Source organism: Geotrypetes seraphini, chromosome 4 (assembly GCF_902459505.1).
Source record: "Geotrypetes seraphini chromosome 4, aGeoSer1.1, whole genome shotgun sequence".
Lineage (NCBI taxonomy): Eukaryota > Metazoa > Chordata > Amphibia > Gymnophiona > Dermophiidae > Geotrypetes > Geotrypetes seraphini.
The window spans coordinates 74,891,138-74,898,177 of record NC_047087.1 but is presented as its reverse complement, the minus strand read 5'-3'; the positions used below and the strand labels follow the sequence as shown (position 1 = coordinate 74,898,177).

General features: G+C 40.5%; 1 long non-coding RNA gene across 1 annotated transcript; it reads left to right on the top strand.

Moving 5' to 3' along the window:
* Positions 1 to 1,922: 1,922 nt before the first annotated feature.
* LOC117358904 lies at positions 1,923 to 2,766 on the top strand. Its single transcript, XR_004539117.1, has 2 exons — positions 1,923 to 2,108; positions 2,331 to 2,766. It is a non-coding gene; the product is annotated as an uncharacterized LOC117358904 (long non-coding RNA).
* Positions 2,767 to 7,040: the final 4,274 nt, after the last annotated feature.

Below are 7,040 nucleotides of genomic sequence, written 5' to 3'. Positions count from 1 at the left end.
TCTGGCGTTCTAGCCATAAAAAAAAAATGATACTGTGAAGTGTGTGGTAGTGGATGATTACACTTGCCAGTAAGCAGGGAGAAAAGCCTGCAAAATCCATATTAAGATTTGCTTGATGCCTTTCAATCTAATCAGAGGATGCAGTGAGGGTGAGAGCAGTGTGAATTTACTGGGCTGCTGCAAATTGCATTCCACTCTGATACTGGATATTAGAATGCTACTTGCTTACTTTTAAGTTCACAAAGTATTTTTACAGGAACAGGAATATTAATATGAAATGATGCACACAAACCCATTTTAATATCGCTATAATAGAATCAATATAACCACTTTGTGAAAAACCCTATTTTATTCCTGCGCTTCAAAAAAAGTTTGACATTTATCTGTGGCGTACGGGGGTAAGCAATGATGTTTTTGAGTCATTGATTTATGAGCTCAGCATCTCCAGAGTTCTGTACAAGTTTCTTCTGCCAAATATTTAAATGTCAACATCTTGCCAGTAGGTTTCTATACTGAGCACCATTTTAGGGTCTTCATACTTTCAGCAAAAAAAAAACAAACAACCCCCCCCAAAAACAAACAAACAAACACAAGAGGAACCAATTAGTGATAGGACAAGGTATAGTATTGGAGTTCAAGAAGGGACTGGACAATTTTCAGAAGGAAAAGGGGATAGAAGGGTATAGACAGAGGGCCACTACACAGGTCCTGGACCTGATGGGACGCCGCCTGAGCGGACTGCTGGGCATGATGGACCTCAGGTCTGACCCAGCAGAGGCACGGCTTATGTTCTTATGTACTTATGCTGACCAAAACTCTTCTTAGGTGCAGATGGAGGGAAAGCAAAGGTTAAAAACTGAGTTAAAAATGGGGAGAAAGGAATACAGATGTGGAGAAAAAAAGAGAGATGACCAAGGACAAAGACAAAGGAAAGAAGCAGTAGCTTCTATACAACAGTGAGAAAAAGGAAAGAATTTGCCTGGAAAGGACACACACACAAAAATAATAATGAAAGATAAATAGTGGAACATCATCAGTTAACTAGCACGTGGAGGAATAGTATAATGGGCTGAAAACTGAGTTCAATGGCCACTATAGTTCCTGGAGATTCTGGGCAAGTCACTTAATTCTGTTGCCATAAGTACAAAAGCTTGGATTGTGAGTCTACTGGGGATACAGAGAGGCAGTATATCAAGTGTTAAATTACCTTAGCAAATTTTGATGCAAACCTGTGCACTACTTGTGCTTTGTTATGCTCCTGTATAAAAGAATGTATATTAAGTCACAGGGACATACTTACTACAAAAGATTAAGAAATGGACATTTTAATGCAGGACTTTCCCACATGCAGCCTAAAAATAGGGTTTTCATCTTTTTTTCTTTTTGCAGATCCCATGCTATTTTTTTCTGTTAATGTGTCAGAACTCAAAAATATTATGGTTTATTGAAAGCTTCTATACCTCTACTAATGAATGGGGAATCAATTCAGAGTGATTTATATGAGCTTCCGTAACAGAGTGTTTCATTGATGGTTAATACACTTATCCTATGTATATTGTGGCAAGTACAGCACTGCTTCCAACTTGCAGCATGGTAAAAGCAGGGAGAACAAGATTTCAGGTGGTAGTAAATTCCATCAGAGGAATTTCCCTAGCTATGAGGCTGCCTAGCCCAGTACAGAAACCTTACAGGCCAGCTCTGTGCAGAATGAGAGAAGCAGCTCTGCAAATGGAGCCCATTTCAGGCAAAGAATAAAACCTTTTAAAACTGCCTTTAAGCAGCATATGTTCCCTGACTGCTATTTTCATTATGGCCAAAGGGGGAGCCAAAGGCAGTACTGGCCCATTCCCATATCTCAGAGCCTGGGGCGTGGCTTGCCACAATATAAGCCAGAGCCTCAGACAGTGAAAGGGTGGCTCAGGAAGGTGGATGGAAACCAGCCCAGCAGAAGGTGCCAGAGGAGTAGACCAGAAGGTGGAACAGAGCTGAGCTCAGATCCAGTCCTGGTGAGGAGTTGATGGAAATGGAAGAAACTGGACTGCCCACTCAATCAACCTGGCCTACTCCTGAGGAATGTATGGAAGTGTGTGAAACAGTGCCTGCACAAGGTGAGCTGAATGAAGATATGGACATTAGCTGAATGAACTCTGCTTATTGTTTTTTTCTTTCTTGGAGAAGGGATTCTTTTTCTCTTTTTGCTTGCCTCATTGCAAAGGAAAACTGCAGGAAACCTTTATTGCTGTCACCTGAGAACAATCATCTTGAATTGTGTTTTGTTTCATGGATGTTTTTTTTTTTCTCTCTTCTTTTTGGCTGGGACTAATTGAAAGACTTTACTGAATTGTGAAACCTATGCCGCACCATACACACTGTGTCGAGTTAACTGAGCAATACATGGGTAGCAGTGCTGATAAATGAACTTGTGAAGTGGTGTTTGTATTTGAAACCTACTCAAGGTTTTTCCTCCTCTCTTGTGAGCCTCCTGATATCCTGGAAACAAGGCCTAAGCAGAGTCTGGGCGTGACAGCTAACCAGGCTGAAGAAAGCCAAAGATCCACTGAATGCAAGCAGGCAGCCATTGCCCATACCTGCCTATTGTTTTAGCGTTTGTTTCAAGTGCTGCATTATTTTATTCTTGTGCCACTGCATATTTTCTGTTATACCTTTTTTGTTCTGTTTTAGAGATTGATTTTGTCTTGCTGGAAAACTTGTTTGTTTTGCAAAGACTACATAATAAAAGTCTACTTTTGTTTTCAACGATTAAAACCTTGCCTTAGTGATTTCTGTGAGCTTTTCTGGGTGGTCTGCAAAGGTGCTTTGGCAAACCTTATTAGCCAGCACTGCCTGTAGGGCCCTCTCCCTATTGAGAGGCAGGCCTAGTATTGAGTGCCGCCTGGTGGTGGGTCACCGCATTGTTCTTAGCGGGGACGGCCAGGCGACAATATGCATACCATAATACTAGTATTGTTTCCATTAGGTCTACCCTATCCATTTAGGGCTAGATTCAGTAAATAGCGCCCAAATATTGACAATGAAAGAAAAAAAAAAAAAAGCTAGCACTCGGCGCTTTTTTTAAATATATTCTTTATTCATTTTTAAAACTTTACAATAAGTGCAACAGCATATAACATCAATTTATATTTAAATATATCACTTAATATCCTATTAAAATTGAATTCAGATTCCATAACCCTCCCTCCCCATATACAATGACTTTCATCAAACATAAGAAGACGTATAATAACCCTCCCCTCTCCACATTATTTGCACTTATAAGAAAACCAAAATACCCCCACCCTTCTCCCCCACCTTGGATGTGCATATTTAAGGGGAAAAAATGATATTCATTCATTACAATATTATGTTAATGGTTCCCAACTATCCTGAAATTTCCTAAAATTCCCCTGCTGCATGGCAATTTTACTCTTTCCATTTTAAATATATGACATAGGGAATTCCACCAAAAGCTATAATTCAATCTATCCCAATTTTTCTAATTTCTCATGATCTGTTGTATGGCAACCCCTGTCATGATGAGTAATAGCTTGTTGTTAGAAGATAAGTGCACTCTGGGATGAACACTCTATAGAATAGTGTTGGTCTCTGAATTCCACACCCAACTTTAGGGGTGAGGGATTACACCTACTGAAAGCAGGTGTAAATCCTGGTGCACAAGTTAGACACTCATCGATTGCATGCAATTTTCTGGAATGCCCCTGGCTCGCTCATGCCCCTCTCATGGGAATGATCCCTTTGCAGTTGCATGTGAATACACAGAGGCATTATCCTATAAGATCATGAGAACACAAGAGTTGCCATACTAGGACAGTATCCTATTTCCAAAAAATTGGCCAACCCAGGTCACAAGTACCTGGCACTATTCCAATGAGTAAAATAGATTTTATGCTGCTTATCCTAGGAATAAGCAGTGGCTTTCTAGAAGTCCACCTTAATAATGACTCATGGACTTCTGTTTTAGGCAATTCACCACACCTTTTTTAAAACCCTGTTAAGCTAAGCTAAAAGCTTTTACCAGTCTCCAGCAACAAATTTCAGAGTTTACATGTTGAATGGAGAAATATTTTCTCTGGTTTAAAGCTACTACTTAGTAGCTTCATCACATGGCACCCCGTCCTAATATTTTTAGAAAGAGTAAACAAGTGTTTCACAAATACCTGTTCCACTATCATACCTCAGGCTGAAGAGCCTTAGCTGCAAAGTCATCCCATCCCTTTTATCATTTTTATCATCTCTGTAGCTTTTCTAATTCCGCTATTTTTTTAATTTTTTTTTTTTTGAGATGCATCAACCAGAATTCAAGATGCCGCACTTTGGAGCAATACAAGGGTATTATAATACTCACATCTTTGCTTTCCATTCCTTTCCTCAAAATTTTTAACATTTTATTTACTTTCTTAACCGCTGCCTCACACTAAACTAGTGGTTTCAACATATCCTACTAATAATAATTTTTATAGCACTACCAGACATATGCAGTGTTCTGCAACAAAACATAGAAGAGACAGCCCCTGCTCAAAAGTGCTTACAAACTGGTCAAGACAGACAAACCCTGCACTCAGTAGCCATACTTTGGGTTGCTCTTTCCCACATACATCACTTTGCACTTCTTCACATTAAACATCTGCCATTTTGATGCCCAGTCTCCTAGGGCTCCTTTTACAATGGCGCATTAGTTCCTTAATAGCGGGATAGCATGTGCTAAATTGCCACAAGTACTAGCCGCTACAGCCTCCTTTTCAGCAGGTGGTAGATTTTTTGGCTAGCGCGCACTAATCTGGTGGGTGCGCTAAAACGCTTAGCACACCTTTTGTAAAAGGAGCCCCTAGTCTCGCAACATCCTATTGCAGTTTTTCCACAAACCTCTTGCAATTTAACAACTTTGAGCAACTGTGTCATCTAGAGATGTCAAAAAGTTACCCAGTTCCAGGCTGGAGATTTTGGGTCAGTCCTGGACTTCTGACCACACCATTCTGATGCATTAATGGGAACTACAACACTGATTTCAATGTGCAGAACCAGGCACGATAAATCTCACACTGCGATGGGATGTAAGTTCAGAACCAGGACTGGCCAAAATGTCTTCAGCCTGGAGCTGGGTAACTTGGCATCTCTGCATCATCATCCTTGGAAATTTTTAGCAATTGGTTAGTAATATTTTGGAACCCATACTCTATTTATTAATTAATAACAATTTATATCCTGCTTTTCTCAACATTTAATACCAAAGAGATTATAATTAATAAAAACTCTGGAAGAGCTCGGTGTGATAATTGCCCTGACACATCTTCTTATTGGTCCTTCTGCAGAGTTATGTCTTCTGGGTAGGCCCTGCCCCTCTCTCTTCTGGTTGGTCAGCTACATTTTGACTCTTGAGTGAGATTCTCCAGTTCCCTTTCTCCCTCTGGGAAAATTATTCTCTTTTTACCAGATCCCCTCCAGCAACACCTTCAGCACCTGATAGAACAGTTCTTCAGCAACAACTGTGTTATAATCAGTAGCAGTAGCAGCAGACCTGGAAATTCCACTCTGATTTCAAAACTGCCCTGGTCTCAAATGCTGAGCTGCGAGAGTGCCATTACAGGACCTTGCTGCGGGCCTATACCTCCCAGAGCCGGGCCTTCTATATGGGCTGTGTGGATACCCAGGTTTGTCTCACCTGTAACACTGAAGTGAACTCTTATTTTCATGGCTTTTGGAGTTGTGAGAGTATACAGGGTTTCTGGGGGGCTCTGGCCTCCTTCCTGCAGGATCTCCTTCAGGTTCCTGTTCCTCTTTCTATTTTCCACATGTTGTTTGCTTACTTCCCTGCATTTTCTGCTTTTTCTTCCGCTGAAAAGTTGTTCTTGAGTAAATGTTATATTTTAGGGAAGAAGTGTATCTTGAACCATTGGCTGGCCGATGTTCCTCCCTCCTTCTGGTATTGGAGGAACAAACTACATGAGCTGATGTGTTGGGAGGCCCGGCTGGCTCGTTCCTCCCGCCGAAAGAGTAGTGACTTTATTCGTACTTGGCTTCCATACTTGGACAGTTTGCCGCCAAGAAGTCGTAGTCGAATTGTAAATGGGTTGCAATTATACTCTGCTCCACCTGTCTGACCTGGGATTCTTTCTGTTGGGGCTGGGGGGGTGGCGGGGTTTGGGGGGAAGGGGGGGGGGTATGGGTTTGAGGGGGGGTGTTTGGGTTTCTTTGTTCCCTGAGAGGACATCAGAGTCCAGTCCTCTTTGGGGGGGAGGTGACCTCCTTTGACTTTTCTTGTAACTGTTACAATCCTTTTCTGTATTCTGTGGTTGTGAGTTGTTATTCTATTTACCAATAAAAAAGAGTTTCATAATAATAATAAAAAATTGGTTTGTTTTACTTGTTGACAATAAGAAATAAGTGCCCCCTTGTGGATATTGAAATTTAGTTTGCCGATTAATAATGTATATGATACGCATGATAACACCATTACAGCAGAAATGCTAACACATGCTTAGTGCAGACCTAAGACAAAGATCTGTTTCTTAGCAATGAAGAACTGATGAATTTGGGCCACTGCTGTTCTTAGCTAGGTTTAACCTTATCACTTCTATCTTTAATATTCTTTTTGTCATAGATTAGAATTGTATTTAAGTGCTGTTATAGAATTATATGATTGTATTTTATTTTGCACCTACTTATGGCTTTAAAATGAATAAAGAAATAAAAAAAAGATAAGATAATTTTCAATAAAATACCCATGAAGAGATGTGAAGGCCCATTTTACATGGAATGTTGAGAGGTCCAGGTTGAAATTTCCCTTGGAATTTTACAAAAAGGCTTTGCCAAATGTGGATCCTGTTGTAAAAAGCTGTAATGATGTACAGCAGTGCACATATACATGTCAAATAGAAGCAGAAAAGTTAGAAGGCTACAAACAGCGTCAGTTCATGGGTTGTGGTGCCCTAAGCCAAGTTTTACTTTTGTGCCTCCATCTTGTGGGTAGCCTTGTGCTATAAATTATATAGATGTCAAGGCTCATACTGCAAAAATGGCCCCAC